General features: G+C 40.4%; 1 long non-coding RNA gene across 1 annotated transcript; it reads right to left on the bottom strand.

The window, feature by feature from the left end:
- Positions 1–5082: 5082 nt before the first annotated feature.
- Positions 5083–20074, bottom strand: LOC104143080 (uncharacterized). Its single transcript, XR_693845.2, has 5 exons — positions 19935–20074; positions 16399–16531; positions 15626–15783; positions 10910–11100; positions 5083–8509 (listed from the first exon to the last, which is right to left on the bottom strand). It is a non-coding gene; the product is annotated as an uncharacterized lncRNA (long non-coding RNA).
- Positions 20075–20125: the final 51 nt, after the last annotated feature.

The raw sequence follows: 20125 nt of genomic DNA, 5'->3' as shown, positions 1-20125 counted from the left end.
TGAGGGATTTCAAGCTGCATTAGACTTCATTGGCATTCAAGGTCAGAAAAGATTCTTAGATTATTTATTCCTGTCTCCTATACTGCATAAACATTAGAGTTTTTCTGCTGTCATGTGATTTTGTTCTACAATTTTGCTGCTTACTAGTAAGCTACACACTGTATTAATCCAATATAAGAGAAAAGTCAAAAGAAGAGGAATTTTGTCTGCGGTGAGACTGTTTTTTGCAGCTCTGGAGCACTGAGTACAGTAGAAAGAAAAATAACCTGGAAATAATGTCTCATAGCCATCCCTCCCCTTTTCCACCATCTCCTTGTAATGCTCCACCACTGAATCCCTTGGCCAAATACATCTAAATGATGAATCAGCCAGGCATCAAACCACTTGATCTTATTGCCTGATATTTTTGTTACATAAAAGTAAATGAAAAAATGCAGAAGCCCTGTGGCGAGGCCAGCTAACGGAAATGGAAAAACACGGCAGCCTATTAGGAAAGATGAGAGATAATTTTGGAGCACTATAGCGTAACTTTGCCTGTGCAGTGGTCATGAGCAAGCATTTGGGAGCAAGAGCCATATCATCCACCTTTACCAGTAGAAGTAACAAGAATCCCTCAAATGAAATGTCTGCCCGGAAGAGGTCCATTCACCATTTGTTCAGATGCCAATGCCATCTTGGCCTTCTAGCTGCAGCAGAAATGCTAGAATAGGGAATAACTCATGTCATCCTAATGTCTGCCTGGGTACACTAAGAGCAATCTGACTGGAAGTTAATAAAGGAGTTTGAGCTACACATCAGGCCTCCTCATGTCCTGTAACAAATAACTGGTGGACTCAGGTGACTAACAGTACCTATGTCTGTGCTAGCAAACTGAGCAGGGGCAGGGCCTGGGGTCCATCTCCAGCAGACAGTTGTTCACCTCATCCAGTTGCTATTATGACCTCCACCACGGTGTGTTTAGGTCCCCCCAGCTTCTGCTGGAAGAGGTAGGGTCCCTTCTTAGGCATCCTAAACAAATCTTCAGAGTGCACTTTCATCCCACCCAGCTTCAGGCACTTAGCTGAAATACTGAAGCTGGGAACTTCATTGTTCTGGGCTTTGTCCGTAATCAGTGGTGAGACTGGGGCACTATAATACACTAGTTTATCTCCACTGTTGGTGGAAGACATCCAGCTAAATTTCTAAAGGTATCTGGGTCTTGCTTTCCCCACTGCATGTGTAGAGAAGCTGAGTTTCCATGGTTGTAGACCATGTATTGTTCTCTTGAACAATACGTGCTGTTATAAGCACTTGCATAGGCAGTATAGCACTTGAATTTAGTGTGGGCCCCATAGTCCCAAAGACACTTTTCAATATGGAGGAGAATTCAGAACAGTATGGAGCAGGAAGTCAAAATCATACTTTCTATTATTACTTGGGGTCATGTTCGGTAGAACACTCACCATCACTGATGTACAGAGAACCCAAATAATGAAAGTTTCCCAGGAACACTGAAAGAAAATACTAAAAGATAACAAGAGATGATGTACTATCCTTTTCCTCTCTTGTTAACAATTAGTGTATTAAAACCAGTCTAAAAGATTATTAGCATATGTCATCACATGCCATCTGTTCCTTGGCACTAATAACAGAATCAGGGTCAATATCTGCATCTACCTTCTTTTCTCTTTTTTTTAATTACTTCAAGAAATTTTCTTTTTAAGAGCAATTTGCCGACTATAATACCCTATGTTGTATAAATGTACCTACAGAGCCTAGAAAACAATGCTTGAGTTCTTACTCAATTAAGGGCTTCTGCCTTGTGTTTTGCTGCTTAGCCCGCTCAAAAAAGTAAATAGACTTTCTGAACATTTTTTAGAGAAAAGTAGGTGTACATAGCAGTGAACTTTGAGGCCTTGTTGGATCATCCAGGAACTGCTCAAAGTGCTCTGTGGCACCACAATACCTTACATCCCCAGACTTCCTTCTGACATGAGCCAAGACACAGGATAAAGACTGGGGCACTCTAACGTCGCATCCAGATGACAGTTAGGAATGTCCTCTCCCCACCTTTCTTTTTTCTTGGCTACAAAAATTCCCAATAGTTTGTCAAGACATTTTTTTTTTTATTTTATTTCGGAGCGCAAGGCTCATTGAGTCAGTGACTACCAGAAGTCTTCCAAATACCAGTTAAACCCTAGCCTGAAGTGTGCTTTTTTTTTCCCTCTTTGAAACTTTCAAAACCCAGTGCAAGAAATCTGCTTTCACTCTGTATCCTCAAGGAGTGCATTTATCATTGGTCCATTTCTGTTCCTTGTTTTTGATCCATTTCTGTTCCTCATTTTCTAAGACTTTTTTTTTGTCTTTTTCCTCTGATTCAGTTTCCATGCATTGTCATCATAGATGTTACTTTTACGACTATTTTACTGTAACTTAACTTTTTATGGGTACTTAACAAGAAGTGCAAGAAGAAAGAAAGACGGAAAGACTTTGATTATCTGCCCTGCAACTGGTGTCAGTTGTTATAACAATAGTTAAAAAAGTTATGTCTCCTGTAAATCAAAGGCTTGGGTCCCAAACCGCGGCTCTTGTGGCCATACACAAGGCGATCTGCTATACTATCAGACTTAAGACAGAGGGTGGGCTTGCCACATGGCATGGTAGGATTTAGTATATTATTAGTGTGCTGTTGTGTTGCCCTAAAGTAAGCTCATATGCTATTTAGCCTCTGTGAGTATAGGCTTTGCTGTAGACCATGGTCTGCTGTGGTCAGTGACAGAAATGCTAGCCATGAATCTGCAGTTTGTAGCGTATGGGTGAATCGCACTGAGAAGGGCCACCTTTAAAGAATACTTTTAGGCATGCATCAAAGGCCAGGGGCCAACATGTCCATACTTCAAGCAGGGTGAAGCTGACAATAGCTTAGAGAAGAACTGGGATTTGGAATATGTTATTATATAAACCTATTAATGCTCTGATTTTTAGAGCATTGATTATAGCTTCACAAATGCGTTGGAAGAAGGGTAGTCTTATAACTCCAGCTGCTTTCTCCAAAACCCTTTACAATATTGTTTTTTTGTCTGTTGTTATTCTTTCACAGTACACCACCACAGATAGCTTCATTGTTTTCTTCTCTTGGATCATTTCCATTTATTGTGCTGGAAAAATCTATGCTGGCCAGTAATATTACGTAGGGGTCCCAACTTACTATTCTTACGTTCTATATGTTCCCAGTTTTGACAGAGTTATTGCTTATTTACATCTGGGTAAGTAGGTTCAAAATCTGACCCATGACGGTTAGCTTCATATTTTCAGGTGGTAAAGGAAAAATGCAGCTGGGAACTGTAAGTTCACCAAGTTTATATCTAGCCGATTATTTTATTCTAATTTTAGCCTGTGGTAAGAAAAAAAAAAATAGACTGGATATTTTGAGTTCACTGTGTTTTTGTTCTTATGAATAACTGGTATATTACTTTGCCAAACGGGACTGTAAATCCATGATGGAAAACGTTATGCAGAACCTCTCATTTCTCTTCAGAATAGATACAGCTTCTTATAGAACAGAACACAAAACTGATGTAACTCAGCACTAGTGCACTTAGACTTATCATGTTTATCAAATAGTAAAATATTCTGAGTGTGCAGAAATAGCAACATCATAATCCTAAAATACAGACAGAGGATCCACAGAAAAAGATTTCTTTTTTCTTAATATTTATATATGACATATTGTGGCTGGAACAACTATTTCAAACTACATTCTTCTTCGTGTGAAACATTTAGATGGAGGCGGGCTGGAAAGGATTCAGAGAAATTGCAAAGGCTACGAAAAGGGCTAAGATTTATGATAAAAATGAAGCTTTATAAATAAAGTAATTCAAAAATGGGTGAAGGGTATAAAAGCAGTCTTAAAGTAATGACAGGAGTAAATGCTGCAGAGGAAAAGGCATTCTGCACGATTAACACGGTGGAGTATAACCAGGAGGATGGAACAAAATGAAAGAAAAAACTAATTTAAATGGAATATAATTAACAACTTCTAATAGTGAAAGTTGTCAGTTCCTAGAACATATTTCCATGTGTAATAAGTAACTCTTTACTTTTAAGAGATCTAAATCCAAGTGGGAGAAAAGACTATAAAAATACTGCAGTAAGCAAGCACAGAATATCTAAATATTACAATTAAAACAGACCCATAACATTCTGGAGTGAATGTATTTACTTTTTCAATATTTAGGTCCAAGTATTATTTCTCAGAAGTTTCTTGGAACAAGAAAAACACTAACCCTTTCAAAATGACCCTTTCAGTTTTGTGTATAATTGGAATTTTCTGTAACGTTGGGCTGTTGAACAAAATCTTATGTATTCTGATTACACTTTGCTTGCAAGGTTTCCAAACCTTTTTCTTCCAAAAACAAAAAATGTGCTATGAAAGAACATGTGACAAGTATTTGGTATTTTTCTTGCATACTTATTTTTTCCAGCCATTATTTCCAGCTATGTCTTATCAGGAAATATAATAGGACTCAGATGACATAGCACAAAGCAAGTTGCCCAGGAATATGGGCTGGGTTTCACTTCAGAAATTAAGACACTAATATTTAGATGCTTACATCTAGATGTCTGCATGTGAACTGTTTGTCCCATCTCCCATTACAATCTGTGAATATCTGGTCTTTATAGTGGAGTCTAGAAGATGATTCAGCTGACCAAATATATGCATTTTCTATAGAATACGCTGAAATACTGCTTAGCTCCATTGCCTTTACTAATTGATTCAGTTGCCTAAATATAAAATCTAGTGCCATTTGAGATTCCCCAGAATATTGGAGATATTTACATGGAAATGGTGGCTGTGACAGAAGACCTACAAGTTTACGGACTGGCAAATGATGATCAGGTGGGAGGGAGAATCTCAAATGCCCTTGACACGAAAATATGCCAACTTGATGCCTGTATGAAGGCAACTGAATTGAAACCCAGATCTCCATTGAGTGTAAGGGGAGCTTAGGCACCTAGTTTACATGCAGACATGCAAATTGAGACTTCTGAATTTGCAAGCTGAACCCCACCAGGAATAGCCCCTTATTTAAAAAAAAAAAAAAAAAAAAAAAATTAGGTTCCAAACAACTCCACAGATTTTTCAGAAATAACACATTTTTCAACATATGTATTTGTTATGTGTTCAGCTTAAGACATGTGACCATCTCGCGATTTCTTAGCTGGTCGTTGGAAAAGTTATTATAAGGCCACCAATAACAGGACAATATATTCCTAGAGAAAAAAAGAGACTCCATTAGGACATACTTCAATCACAATCCTACGCAGTCTTTCCTCAAAATTCTGGGCGAATATATCACATGAACTGAAACTATGTGAGGTCATATTCCCTGGGTTTCTGGCAGTTACTGGCCCTTTGAAAATGTGTAACAAAATAAAAATCCTTTTTTACGGAAGCTGTTGATGTTACTATCACAGAGATTTGAAACAATCGAAACAGACCAGGGCGTCTCTGTGAATATGGCCGGAGAGCCACTTGTTTGCATAGTTAGTGGTCTAAAATGGGATAAAACTGTTGGATATGTGGATCTGGACAGCTTTGCAAAGAAAGAGGAAACAAACAAACAAACAAACAAATCTTAAGGATGGGACTTGTCTGTCCTTACTTATGCACTAGAAAACGAAAGATCCTAATCTGAACTTACGCTTAATGGAACAAGATGAGGCATCTCAAGCGAGAGGATCCATCTCCCTATGGGCAAAGGTGTTTGGGTCACAAGGACTGATATCAGCATGCTTCCACTGGTGTGACCCTGGGGAAACTAGCTTGCATATGCTTGCCTTGTTTGTAGAAATCTACGTTTAGGTAAGATTAGTCTTGCCCTACAAAATATTAATGGCCAGACACGCACGGGATGGATGTTTCACAACTCAGCACAGAGTATGTGTTGTCATGTGCTTTGTAGGCATCACAGTAAAAGTTAGCTTCAGAGAGGCGTGTAAAGAACAACAAAAATGTTTTGAATGAACTTATGTAACATTCCTTGTGTATGATGTAAAGAATAACCTGGGAAAAAAGCCTAGGAAGAGATTACTCAAAAATGAAAGGAATATGTAGAGAGGTCTGGCCTCACTACCTGCTTAAATCTTTGTATCAGCTTGTTAATAGTGAATGAAAAGAAGTTAAGTATCTTCAATGAAGGGCTCTGAAACTGAAAATAAGTAGTTTATATTTCATGTGATAGAAAAGGAGTGAGGTAAGGGATCAAAGGCAAAAGATGACATATGCAGAGCTCCCCGGTAAAGAAAGGTGGAGGAAAATTTGGGATATGTAGCAGCAAGGTAAGGATGCGTGTGTTAAGTTCTGAGACAAAAGGATGATGAGAGCCCACATGAGACCTGCACTTTTGTAATGGACAGAAACAGTTATTTCTAGTAGTAGATTTAATGGGGTAAGGTGGGATGGCTAGTGCCAGGACAGTCTCTCCCAGTGCCCTGGGAATTTAAGTATTCCCCATGGAACTCTGCAGCTTTTATCTAGTTCCTGCAAGGGAGCTGAAGAGAGGAAGCCACACTGAGCAGGCTGAGATTTCACAGTAGAGCCTTGCGCAGGCTCACCTGCATAGGCATGGCAGCTGAATCTGTTCTGCAAAATGAGGCCGTGCAGAGCTAAGATGTAGAGGGGGAGACATTAGGTAAGTGCTGATATAAGTCATCATTGTACACCTTGAATTAGGTTTCTAATCCTGCAACGAGACTGTGGCAGTCCTGCATGTATATGGTAGTCCTCTGGAGGCCAGGCAGGATGACGTAGCTGGTCTAAACGCCTGTGTTTACTGAACTGAACTGCATTGCAGATAATCCTATGTTAAATATCTAAGGTGAGATTTTGGGTACTGTGATTCATCCTATGTGGCCTTCAGCTACCACTCCAAAAGAGTGCATAAGTCTTTTTTCATGTCTGCCAACCCCACATAGATCTCTTGAATAGCCTACAGTGAATAGCTAGTCTATACTTAGCTCTATCCCACAGCTGTACTGCTTAGGCACCGTATATTCTAACACATATACAACTGTAATGAAGCATGAGGTAGACCAGAAGGGTATCAAACCAGAATCAAAGACAGTGTTAGAAATCTTTTGTTTTTCTCCTTTTCACATCTCTAAAGTGGATATACAAGCGCTCTTGGTAAGACTTCCCCATCTGCTATTGATGGGAAACATATGTGCAGAAAATACAGTGGAGAAACAATCTGAGAACATGTTATCCTAGGAGAAACATTATTTATGCTCTTCCTGCCAAAGATATTGAGACCTTAGGTAATTGGCTGTGTATGTGCTCTCTGGGCAATTCAGACCAAACCGTACCCACCACTGTGTTGGCAAAAGCTCATGTAGCTATAAAAGAAATTTATCATTTAGGACTCAAGTGTTATATGTAATTTTCCCCTTCTTGCCTAGATGTTAAGGCTAGAACGAGACACTGTAAGCATTTATGCTGGGAAAAGCCAATGCAAGTGAGTGATCAGAGTGTCATCCATTTCAGCTGGGCCTCAACTGCACTGTCAGACCCCATGCCCCTACATCTCAAGGTCTTACATTGCCCTGACTCATTCTCACCGTAAACGAAGCCCATAACACTGGAACTGCTGCAGAGTTTTGCAGCACTGCTGAGCATACAGAAAAGCAGGAGCGTGAGGTTTGAATGCAGCTGTTTCTCACCCAGTCTTCAAGCCGTGTAAATAAAGTGCAGTGCGCCAGAGAAGTCACTCCACAGGCTAGGTGTTCTGCTAGTCTGACTTAGCACAAGTTGCTGCATGATTCGTACTAGAGCTTTTGTCCTGAAGATTCCTACAGAAAATCTTGCAAACTTTGAGGTAAGCCAAAGTGTGTCCCTTCAAGCTGATAATCCTAAAGGAATACAAAAAGCGTGGTGTTGATGAACTGCTGACCATCTTGCAAAGACTGTGAAGGGATGAAGAGGAATCTTCTGGATTTTGCCAATACTGATGCAGATTCCACATAAGGAGGGCAAAGAGTCGAGACATAAGGGGAGACCACAGAACATTGCAAGATTAAGAACTGGAGGCTTGGGGGAAAAAAAAAAGCATACCTTCGAAACCAGAAGTAATAAATAAACCATGTGAGGAGAACAGTCTGCAAGAACCTGCCAAGAGGTATTCAGATAAAAAGGAAAGGAGTGAGAATTGTTTTGCTTAAACTCAGCAGTCATCAGACAGATCTAAAAAGGCCTCCAAAATTGGTTAAGAAAGACAGATTATGCTTATAGCAAAACGATAGACTGTGTTTAAAAAAATGGAGAGTCTAGACAGCACATTCTTCCGTGAGCCAACAGAAGGACCGTTACCTATTTCCCTTATTAGAGAAAGAAGGATCCTTCCTCAAGCATAAACAAGCTCACATGGTCAGCAGAAGACACTCTTCTGGAAGTGATTTACTATGTCAACAAATAACTTTATCACCCAATTTCCCAGGTATCCTTCAAGCCCTCAGGTTTTCAGGAAAGCACCTAAGAGAGAAAACAATGTTTAGCAACCACCCCATGAGTATATAATATCTTTGTTAGTTCAGTTTGCTGATATCGTAACACAGGCAGATTAGTAAATAAGCAGCAGGACAGGAGAAAAGGAAATACCTACATATTCACTTTCCAATCCTATTGGTTTTAATAAAGTGAAGTTCAGGATACTATGTCTGGGAGACAGGACTGCAGGTTCTACGTGTGGGAAGGGAGACGTTTGTTTGGCAAACAGAAGGAAGTCAGCATTGAGAACTGTCTCGGCATGAACTGTTACAGAAAAAAGACCAATGTAACTTTTGGATGCACAAGGAGGACATTCAGGAGAAGCCTGGAAGTGACTTTGCCTCTGTAAACTGCACCATTAAAAACACTTGTAAAATGTTTCCAGCTCTGATGTACACATCTGAACACTGGAGAAAGTTCAGAGAGGACCTGCAAATCAAATACAGGGCAGCTGAACAGATTTTCAGTGTAAAGTCTAAGCTTAACTTATTCAGCTTATTGCAAAAAAGGCAGAGGCATAGTTGCCTCATTTGCAGCCTTATGCTGCTTCAATGGTTCTACCTTGAACTATCATACTGATTTCCCTGAGATGCTGCAGAAATCTTCTGGTAGGCTTCACATGTAGCTTTTTGGTAGATGAAAACCCAAAGTGAAACTATACACTAGCATTTCTGCACCTTTATGCATTTGAGTTCAGCTATGTTTTTGGATAGGATGAGGCACCGAAACTTTGCATCCAAATCTTACGTCTTATTACATGTTCGGGCTATCCAGATGACAAGCAATACTGCAATCTACTTTACTTTCTTCTTTCTGTCTTCGCAAATGTGTTACTAACGAGTCTGTCTTATTGGTTTTTTTAAGAGTGGAACAGGTCAAATGTAAAGAAAATGATGCAAACTGTCAGGCCTTTGGAAAAAAATAGCATCTGCAACATTGTTGAAGACCATGCATTCAACTGGTGTGAAATTGTGCAATTTGTATATTTACTGCCCTTCTCAGTCCCATCCCAGGCTTCTCACAGTGGGACAAGGGGAGAAGAAGAAGGAAGGAAGGTATAACCAATATTCTAAACAGCTTGACTCAGAGTCTATAGAAATCCCAGTCCCTGTCATGGGGTTTCAGTCAGGGGAGGGGGGAACTGCTGTTTTCACACATTGCAATTCACTGTTTGTAAGAGCAAAAATGATGATAGTAATTCAATGACCTTTACAGAGATACAGAATGGTTGAGACCAAAGTTGTCATTATTTTTTGTATTTATATGCCACCAAGAGGACTTTGGAAGGCAGGCTTGGTATTTCCAGAAGGCCAGAGCTCAAGCACTGGGCTCGTGTTTTAAGCAACACAGGAACTTTTCCATGCAGATACAAAAGGTGTTAAGAGACTTTTGATTTGGAGAGCAGCTGTGTCGCTAGACCTGCTCGGCTTCAGCTAGTGTTTGCATCTCAGAGAGTTTGTGCAACACCGCCTGCCAAATCCCTGCCTTCATATGCAAGAAACAAAGTCCAGCTGTTCCTTTTTCATTTGTTTCCATTCAGATCCCTTCTCTCTGACAGCCTACCATTTTTCCTTCTACCACTTTCTATCCTAGTATAATTATAATATGCACACAGCTCAGATAAACTCTGCAATGCTCATTTCCTTGATTGTTATCTTCCACTCCCCACCTCTTCACTTATCTGAACCTGTGGTGGTGGATAACCGAGGCCAACAGGATCACACCCTGATCCAGATATGTGGATGCTTTTTTAGTAGAAATGCCCTTGCTCTGAAGCATCAGCAACTGTCCCTGAGTTTGGAAGAAGTCCGACTGTGCCTTAAGAAGCTTGAGAGGTGACTGGCTCCAGATCAGAGAATGTGAGAAGCCCTCTTAGATACTGTTTGCGTTTATACAATTGACCCACTTGTTCAAGGTATGTAGTTACCTAAGCCTGCCAAATTCTATTATTCATGTCTCATTCTTTGTCTTCCTTCCACTGGTGATTCAGCTGTTATGACAAAGTGCATTGATTACTGGTGCGAATTTAATTTATGGACTATTATTTAGCTTCTTTTGCTCTTCTGTATTGCATATGGCTAGCCTAGCAGTGACACATCCTTCTAGGATACACAGCTTTCTAGGAGCAAATTGCTAAGTCTCTAGTCATTACATGCATTTCCACCTCTGATGGTTCCTTCTTTCCAAGCTTGGAGCAAAGAACGGTGGAGAGGGACTAAATATTTGCTTCAGAAATGTCTTGGGAGCTGATAGTCATTCCCTGAGTAATTCTGCTGGATGCTGCTGGACTAGAAGGCTTTTCTCAGGCCTGCAGAGGGGAGTCGATAGGAGATTCCCACCACTCCTGCTGCCTAGCCATGGAAAAAGGGGGTCTGCCACCCCTACCTGCTAAGAAAGTGAGTCTCCATCCTACTCCTTCTGGGTCTGATCCACCTCTTCTGAAAGTCAGTGAACCATGCCTCTTCTACCTCCATGGCAGATGATTACTGACAGAGTCTTCTTCCTTTTCGATTTATGCCATGGCCAGTGGATATGCTTTCCACATTATGGCAGTAATCCTGGGGGTATGAGATTTGCTGCAGGAGGGAAAAGAATGCTATTTGAATCCCGTGTTCATTTTAGGGAAGATAGGTGATGAGTCCTGTCCCGTTATCCCTATGTTTCTTCCTTGTTTAGAAAATCTTACCCATTGAAAATGGCCCTCCTCCCCATTTTGGCACCCTGATTGAAGATACACAAAGCTTCCTGTCACATAACCCATGTCTCAAAGTGAGAATCAAAGATATAAGAGTGAACAAGGTATTGACATTTTAAATTAATATACATAGTTCTGACTTGATTTTACTTAGGCTTTTGCCATACAAGCTTTGTTTCTTTGAATCTCCTTTTTCCTTTAAAGCAATTTCATGGCATGTGCCAGTGTTTTTGTTATTATTTTTAATTCACTTTCTGGGAATTTAACGTATCTAGGCAATACTTAAATGGTTATATACTGCAATTGTCTAAATGATAATGAACACATTAAAAATATAGTATTTGCACCACTTGCAGGTATTCTGATGGTCCCACTGGAAGGAGAAAGCTTGGAAAACCGTGTTATGTAAAACCAACTGCAAACTTTTACAGTGGAATATAAATACTTAGTCTGGAGTTACTGAGAGCTTGGCACACTCTGATGGGGGGTATAATTATCCCTGCCTTCATTCAGTGGAGGGAATGAATGTGACAATACACAAATTAAGGGTGCGGTCCAGCTCTCTTTACGCCACATTAGCTGTAGTGGGCTTCTCTCCAGCCGTCTTTTACCATCCATTAAAGGCAAGTTTCTACCCAGATAGCTGAGATAGGACAAAACGCACATTTGTGATCTATTTCTGTCAAAGCCGGCTGGTTTATTTTAAATCACTCCAATGTGAGCATGTTAGACTCTCTGCTGAACAATGACCCTGACCAGAGCTTACCTGTGGGACGACGAGTGTGCAGTGCAGGGATGGCACTGGACACAGGAATAAGTAAGTCTTAAATCACTACAGCAAGCTCTAGAAAAGCTCATTTTCTTCCAGGATCGCTATTTTATTTCCTGATGCAGCATAATGAATCAATGTGAACGTCTTCAGTGTCAGACAATGAGGTTCTAATGGGCTCTTATAGAGGACAAAGTTGTGTGCAATAAACACTTAAATCCTATTGCCTTACAGTAGCACAAAGAAATGGAAAAATAGCAGGGAATATGATAGGGACCATTCTTTACAGGTGAGATGAGAACAGAATATAACAAGCCATACTAAAGACTTACTCTCACTCTTGGCATCTGATGCTGGCTTCTAATGAACAGGATTTTTAAACTTGGAAAAAAAGACAGAAAGGATCTGTTTGATGTAAATGAGAAATAAAGAAGAGAAGGACAAAAGGTGACGGGGAAAGGGGGATGTGGTCAACCAATGAGTGGCCACATATGGACTCACATTGCAAGGTGCTGGGTGGTCCCAAGGAAGCCATAATCATAAGTGCGCTCAGCAAAAGCCTGGATTGTGTTTACAGTGAATTACAGTGTCCACAAAAGCGTAGGGATGATACTGTACACTGTACCTTCAACAGTGCACAAATGCTTGTAGTTATGCTTCTTGCCTACTCAGAAATGGGCAGGCAGGTAGTACCTCTAATAAAAAGAGAGATAAGACAGTGGATAGAAGGAAAGCTGGATCACCAAGGGGGCTTAAGGGGCTGTGTTGGTGAGCACAAAGGATGAGTAGCACCTGTTGTGCTGTTTGTCAGCTGTCTGAAGATAACCCCTTCTCTGCTCTCTTGAGAAAAAGGAAAGACTTGATCTCAAGACTATGGACATCACAAGGCTTGGATTCAGTTTCTCATTTGATCTGTGATACTCACTAAGACATAGAGCGGGATCGTTTTCACCTAGCTTAAGTCATTTAGAAGTTAAATATCAAGTTTAAGCTAATCACCTGGTGTCCTTCTATAGTTGGTGGAGGAAGACAGGCAATTTCTGAAAGTAATTCTGAAAGTAATATATGATAGAGAGAAGGTGGGTCGTCTTCACAGTGGAGGTCATTGCATTTCCTTTAAAGCCACCCTCCTAAAAAGTAACCTTCAGAGTTTTTGGTCCTTTCACATGCAGATCGAAAGGGATTTGCAAGGTGCCAAATGTGTAACAAATATCTATGCCCTCTTTTACCATGGCCGTGCAAGCCCAAATTGCACAGCATGAACCACTGTGGCGGTTCCTTTCGGCATGGAAAGGAACATATCCTAGCTCAAGGGCTTGCAGACATTTTGCCTACATGTGCCTATATACTTGGGCCTCATAGGTCTTTCATTTCTAAAGTAACTAAATGTAGAACGAGGCTCCTCAGGTTATGTAGATTTACTGGTATGTATGCTGCTGATCACGTGCTAAATATAGTGTTTGCCAGTGAAACACAGCCACCAGGAAACTGATTCTGTTTGTAATAGTTCCTCTCCGCAAGAATCTGTAATCTGCTCTCATCTGCAACTTATGCATTTACTACAGTCAGAGTAGGTAAAGTTGGCTGGTCTTCCTACTGCTTCCCCAGTGCCACCCTGCTCTGTTCTTGTTCCGGGGAAAATAATGATCGATTTTGCTAATAATTTGAGTCACAGAAGTGCATAGCATCTTTGTATACCCAGGTTCTCTTTATACTCAGTGAAGATCTGATCAACATAGTCAACGGTGTCTCTGGTGTCACGGATCTGAAGGAGATGTATGAAGCAAGGTTGGTGAGTCATGGGCCAATTGGTCTCCTTTGGTGATAAGGGAAACAAGTGTGACTAACAAAGATAGCTCTCTAAAGTCAAATGGGATGAGTCCTACTATTGTTGAGGACTTTCTTCTGTTTTAAGGCAACAAGGCTTGTGCATAGGGAACTAGCAATAGATGTGATATCTCTTGACCTTATTCAAATTAAGAGTAATATCTTGCATGCTGTTCTCATAAGCAAGCTAGGGCAATACCATCCAGGATTACAAAACTGCAGTAATGTAAGTGCATATATGTTAGAAAATTGCACTTGAGGATTACTTAGGAATGGTTCACTTTCAAAATTGAGGACGCTGCTATGCTATGTTCTGTTCTGGTGTGTTATTGCTCAATTATTTTTCATATCTTCAGTGAGAGAGTAGTGAATAGATCTCGAATTTGCAAATGTTATTGAGTTAGAAGGGCTGGCAGTACTCTGGTTGTGCCCCAATAGAATTTGAGATGAACCTTATGAATTTTAAAACTGGTCTGAAGAGGAAAGGGGGTTGTTCTATAGAGAAAATACACAATGTTATAATCATGTAAACACCAGAGAGGGAAGAAGTGCATGTATCAAAGTCAAGAAAAAATTCAAACAATGAGGAAAAATTGTAAGAAATTCGGTTGTTTAGTCTTGAAAGAAGATGAGAATAATAATAATCTTAAAAAATTTCAAACATTTTTGAGAGGAGGGGAATAAATTATTTTCCAGCCTGAGTGTGAATGGCATTATATTGCCGCAAAGGTGATTTAGGAAGTCTAGATATTAGGAAACCTTTCTAACGGTGAGCACTGGACTGGCTCCTCTAGAGGGGTACAAGAATCACCATACTTGAGGGTATTTAAGACAGCGTAGACAAACTACTGCCAAGAGGAGCGTAAGTCTAATTGGCAATGGAGGAAAGACTCATTAATGTCTCAAGATCCTCCAGTTACTGTGATATTCTGACCTAATAGTCTATCATGCATACAAGCACTTTGCCTACATTTTGTTTTATTGCTTTATTTCTGCAGGCTATGTTAAGCTGATGAGTTACTTTGCTGCTGCAGTGTGATCTCGTGGATTTAATACGTCCAGCTGACAAATTAGACTGTTGTCGTGTGATCACCCTGCCTGCGTTCACCCCAAGGCTTTCTCCTGCTTGGGAATTATGTCACAATTTTCACCTCAAGGTCTCCCTTTTATTTTTATATCAGCTCAACATCCAGTGCCCTATAACACTTGGCAGTTGAAAGAGATTTACTATTATAAGGAAGTCTGTGATGTTGAATCAGCACTTCAGACTGTGCCAAGCACAGGCTGTAAGCCTGAGCAACAGAGCCATGGTGAAACAGAGCATAGAGCAATGATGAAATCTGGGTAGCAAAACTTACAAAAATACACATGCAAAACCTTTCCCCAAAACAAGCACCCGAAAAACAAAATAACCAGCATTTCTCCAGTGGAGCCCCGCGAATTATGGGAGCGGAAGACTGACCCTGATTTTTGTCTGTACATTTAGAAGCAAACTGTGATCCATACTGAAAACTTTCCTATCGCAAGTAACAATGGTTTATTCACCTCCTGTGTTCGTAATGAACTACCAAGGCACAGTCAGGGATGTGTCATGCCCAGTATTCCTGGCAGACTTGTCATTTTATGTAACATAATGTGAAGGGGAAAAAAAAAAGAAAAGAAAAAGAAAAAACTTGGTCAACTTCCCAGTGATGCACTGGGCACAGGAAACTTAAAAGGACAATTGTTGCTAAATATGTTTGCTAAGGGGGAAAAAAAAAAAAAAAAAGAATTTAACCCTTAGTGTGGTAGTATTGCCAGAGAAACTAACCTTTCCACACGACGACTTGCGGGCACTTGTGACTCATAACACCATTTCCTTGGAAGAGATGATGCCGAGAACTTGGGGTGACGAGACAATCAGCCCTTTACCAAACCTTGTTCCTGGTGCAGGCTGATTTAGAAGTTGCCTGGGAAATTGCCTTTTACCTACCAGTTGGAAGACAATCAATCATCTTTATTATTTCGTATCATAGATGTGTTAAATAAAGAGTAGCAGTCCTTTGATGGACCTGATTGGTACAGCCCTTGTGGCCGTAGAATTAGGATTCCCAGAGAAAGTAAGTGTTTATTCTGGAGCTAGGCAGCCAGGGCACCCTAAATAGCTGTGGGAACGGTGTCAATGAATTGTAGATATCTAAAATGAAGCTGTGCAATCACAGAAATCCTGAAAATGTCCGCACTGCGCATTCACTAAAAAGTGAGCCAAAGGACGGCAGCTTAGTTGGAGACATTTTTGTGATAGATTCCTACAGTTAGGTGAGATACATGCCATCTCTGTGGCTTTGTTGCACTTACCATGAAAAAGCCTTCTATACAAACACATTCACTATTCCATTATATATTTTGTCAGGGTGTACAATAGAGTCTTTTATTCTCAGAGGAGAAAACAACTGGAGATGAAATTTGAAGCAAACTCTCCAAGGACATTACTGAATGATTTTCTTTTCGGACACCTTAGAAACCTCCTTCAAGAGGAAATAATTTTCTAATCATCGTCTTATTTGTCTAGATCAAATTGGTCATTGATATAAACAGGTTTACCTCTGCCGATATTGAATTTCATTCATTCATTTATACAGTCACAGATCTTGTTGCTTCATATATTCTGTGCTAAACTTCTCTCTCGCTTTTGTTTCTTTGTTTTGTGATCTTTTTTTCTTTACTATCTTATGATCTGGAAGAAAAGAAAAAAAAGGATGACTGGGAACAGGCATTGTATTAAGGAGGCTTACAAATCCATATGTAGTGATTAAAAAAAAAAAAAAAAGAAGGAAAGAAAATCCATCAAAAGAAAATTAGAATAAGCAGATAACCATGGTAGAATGTACAGGTTTTTATCTAAGAACAGGAAAAAATTTAGTGGGTCTGTAGAACCTACTGAATCATGAAATTTACTGAATATTACTGAATCATGAAATACCAAATGAAAATTAAACATGTGGACTCTATGCCTTTGCATCTTGCTCATTAGAGAGTGACACACCGTCTCTGATCCCAGCACAACAGTGATTCACAGAATTGATAACTTTTGATCCTCTCAGCTGAGATTTTGAGAGTTAAATCCAGCCTCACAAAGGGATTTAGATGTCCAGCTCTCTAAGAGGATATTAAAGGCTGTGAGTTTAGCATACAGGGAAAAGGGTCAGCTGAGCAGCTAAGAAAGGCATTCCCAGCAGTCGGTGTATTGAGCAAGTCGGCTGATAGGAAATGCTATGAGAGGAATATGAGAGGAATATGTCTGAAATCTTCCTTCTTTCCTGAATTTAGGATCATAAGTCAGGAATTCAGTGTGAAACCACCTCCAGTCTTGGACACCTAAGTCATGCTGTAGTGAACCAGTTATGCTCAGGTGTCTCTCTTGCAGAAAGATTCCTGAGAGTCTGTGCATTGACTCAATCACTGCCTTGTACTTTGTTATGATAACAATCAGGAGGAGGTCTTCTTCTAACCAGAAAGAGAACTGAGTCAGATCAAGAAGTAGCTCCTGACTGAAATAATAGTGATGTAAATTTGTTCAAATCAGTGGCATTATCCTAGACAAACACTAGTGTAATTTAAAACAGAATCTGGGTCTAAGTGTCTTCTCGAAGCATCGTTTCAATGAATATAAGAAATACATAACTATGTTTCCATTAGGCCCAGTGGAAACCACGGAAATCTTACCATCAAAGGGTGATTTACCATTAAGATCTAGAGCATGATTTCTCACAGAAAACCCAGCTTCTAAATTTCAACTTTCTATATGGATGGCACTGAATAGAGCACATGGGAAAATGTTTTCATTTCAGCTAACAGTGCCGAACTTCTTTCCATTTTTCTGAATTGCTGGGCTGTGAAAACATGGACCTACGATTCTTCACAGTGGTGAGAAAGTTAGCAATGCTTCAGAGAGGTGAAAATCTATAGGCGGAAAGTGGTTGTTGGTGTTTCCAGAACTGTGAGTAAAATATTCCTAGCAATCCCCACTTGCATGCTAAAACATTTGATTGACCCTACTAAAATACTTGGCTGGTGGAGTTGCAGGATGACTGCAATTCTTCTCAAGAAGAGAACAATTTTAGTTTGCTAAAGTGCCCCTGGTTCTGGTCATTTGGTCTCTGGACCGACATACGTTCCCTCTGCCCTTCAACGTTATTCCTTCACCTAAGTGGAAAATTCCCGGAGAAGTCATGTTAGCCAAGACCAAACTTGTAGTCACATTTGTTTCTTGTTCAAATAGTAGAGAGACTGTGAGCAATGTGACATGTGGGAGCACAGAACAAAGCCTGCCACTTAACCAATGAGTACATTTGTTTTCTGACTGAATTGTTAAGCAAGGATTGTGCTGCAGCCCTTCAGAATCTGATTTGTTTTAGAGGAAAAATGAGTCTGTCCTGGGATCCTGGCCATTAAATATCCACTTCTGTGAGGTTGATTCTTCTCTCAGCTGTCTCTAGTGCAAATAAATAATGTTAAGAGTGTATAGTGATTTAAATCATCTGTAAAGAATAACCCCACAGCTCAAAAGCTACTTTCTCCCTCTAGCTCCCATCAGATACGTGCCTGCCCTTCACTGCCTATCCTAAATACTTGTGTAAGCTTGGCGGTCATGTCTCCATTTCTAGCTGCATAATTCCAAAAAAACCCCGAAACTCATCTTCAAGTGTGATTTGACAATAAGCTATGAACCATGCCTAGAAAACCTGTCTGGACAAACCCAGCTCATCCATTGCACAAGACACTGGATTTTGCCCTTTTTTGGTTCACAGCAGTTTATGGGGACTGGGTCTATGGGTAGAAAACTTGACCAAGTGCTGGGGTATTTGTCATTAATCTGAGAAAGAATGGGGTGGAGCTCATTTTGGAGAAAAGCACCATACTGAACTGCGTTGTGGAGGAGATTTCTGAACAGACATTTCCCTAGGACAAACCGTGATGTCAAAGGGCTGGAATCATCACAAGGGGGTTAAATCTGCGGAGAGCGTTGCTGCTCTACTCATGCCTTGTCTTTCTCATGTGAGGGATTCCTTCTTGCCTTATCAGTACCGGTACAGAGGTTGTTAGGTAGTCCAAATCCTAATTGTAGGAAGAGGTGAGTAAAGAAGGAATTTCCTGCAGGCACAGCAGAATGGCAAGGCAGCTCCATCCCACGGATGCCAATTTGGGACACCTGGAAAGTACTTGCTCTTGTAAACTATTCATAGAGCTCTTCTTTCCCTCACTCAGTTCCCTGAGGTATGAGATATGCCTTGTGTCTTGGCCATTCTGTGGGTGGGACCGGAGAAGCTGGTCACTTCTGCTCTTCAAGTTTCAGAGAATGGATTTGCAATAAATAAAAATTCCACTGAATAAAATACTTAATTTAAATACTTGGTTAATTGACTGTGATTGTACCTCACATTAAAATTGGACACACTGTCTTGGGCAGAATTTGATTTCTTATTGGTCTAGCATGCGATTCCTCATTCTAGCCCCATTGCAATTAGAAGGGTAAAAGACAATAACTAACATATCCTAATTTATTTGATTTTTCCTGTTTTTGCCCCATTGGTACAGTTCTGTTGGGTAAGTGTATTATAAAACACAAAGAAATAAAAGTGGTTATTTTGGAAAATCAAGAACATCTGAGAACTAGAAAGCATAAGAGTTTGGGCATGACAGGCTGCAGACATCTAGATTTTTACTTAAGCAGTCTTCAGCTTTGCATCTGAACAAATTATTGAAAGCTCAATATATTTTAAAAGCCCTTCTTGACTGTCTAATGCTATCCAGGTGTGTATTTGACTTTGTCTTCATAGTGACATACTTCCTCGGTGAGAAAGCCTTGAATTAATTAAACTACAATTTAAAAGTTGACACCAGTGCATTAAAGCAAGAAGAAGAAGAAAGAAGAGGAGAGAGAGAGAAGTAAGCTGTTTTTAAATAGTCATCTTGCTTTCCAGACTTTGCCTGGGCAATTTGCTTCTGACCCTGGATCAGATCTGGTGCATCCTTGAAGTCAGAGCAAACCCTCTGACTTTGAGGCGAAGGCACCGCCAGCTGCGAAAGCGCGCAGAGATCTGATAACGCAGGGGTTAACCTAAGGCATGTATACAAACCTTGCTGCGATAACATCAGAAGAGGTTAGACCTTTTGCTCTTCGAGACGCTCTGGCACTGCTGGGAGATTCATTTTGTCTGCAAAATCAAGCGTGTAATTTCCCTTGTCCCGCAGTCTGTGTCTCTGTCTGCGGCCAGTGCCGTGCATCGGCGGCGGCAGCAGCCGGTCTCCCTGGTGACTGCCGGGACAG

Source organism: Struthio camelus, chromosome 2, assembly GCF_040807025.1.
Source record: "Struthio camelus isolate bStrCam1 chromosome 2, bStrCam1.hap1, whole genome shotgun sequence".
NCBI lineage: Eukaryota > Metazoa > Chordata > Aves > Struthioniformes > Struthionidae > Struthio > Struthio camelus.
The sequence above is the reverse complement of the archived record's forward strand: the minus strand, read 5'-3'. Positions and strand labels throughout refer to the sequence as shown.